Raw genomic sequence first — 774 nt, forward strand, 5'->3', positions numbered from 1 at the left:
GCTATTTTTAGAACATCCAAAAATAGTCTCAGAAACCCGGATGAGAGCAACCCTACCGCTTAAGCTCTGAACAAATAATTACGAAAACTTTATAAATAATTTTACCAAAAGTTATAAATATGATCAAATAAGAACACATATATAAATACATGTATTGCTTCCAATTTTAATGTTAACAATGCAAACAATGTCTAAAAGAAGTGCTGTAGTTTGGCAAATTGCTCACTCGAGAGTGTGTATACATTTGAACTTGTAAAATATTCACAAGTTGCGTTTTGGTTTGATTCTGAAATTCTGGAAGATAGATAAATTCACACACTTTCAGATATGAGTGTACAATTTTCACCGAATCAAAACAAACATGTATAAGCAATGAAACAATGGTTAATCATTTCGGCTTGATTGCATTTGTTTTGTTCTTTTCAACCGACTGAGCTTATTAAACAGATGCCTGACGTTCCGATGGGAACAAATTGTGCCCCAATTGAAGATTGTTCTATCCCTTTTTTTCTTTAATGTGTCATCAAATGAAAATTGATACAGAAACTGAGAAAACTACATGACATCTGATGATAATAACTTTAATAGTACTTACCATTGAATGGCATATCTGAAAAAGATGCATCTATATGGATCTATTGACTGATTTTCTCACAAGCTTGGAACCTCCTTCTAAATTATTAACATTAATTTTATCAGCAATCAAAACCGGGCTTCACAGTTATTGTGAAACTGCATATTCTAGAGGTGACGTGAATCAGATGTGGATACTAA

Source organism: Mytilus galloprovincialis, chromosome 9, assembly GCF_965363235.1.
Source record: "Mytilus galloprovincialis chromosome 9, xbMytGall1.hap1.1, whole genome shotgun sequence".
Classification (NCBI taxonomy): Eukaryota; Metazoa; Mollusca; class Bivalvia; order Mytilida; family Mytilidae; genus Mytilus; species Mytilus galloprovincialis.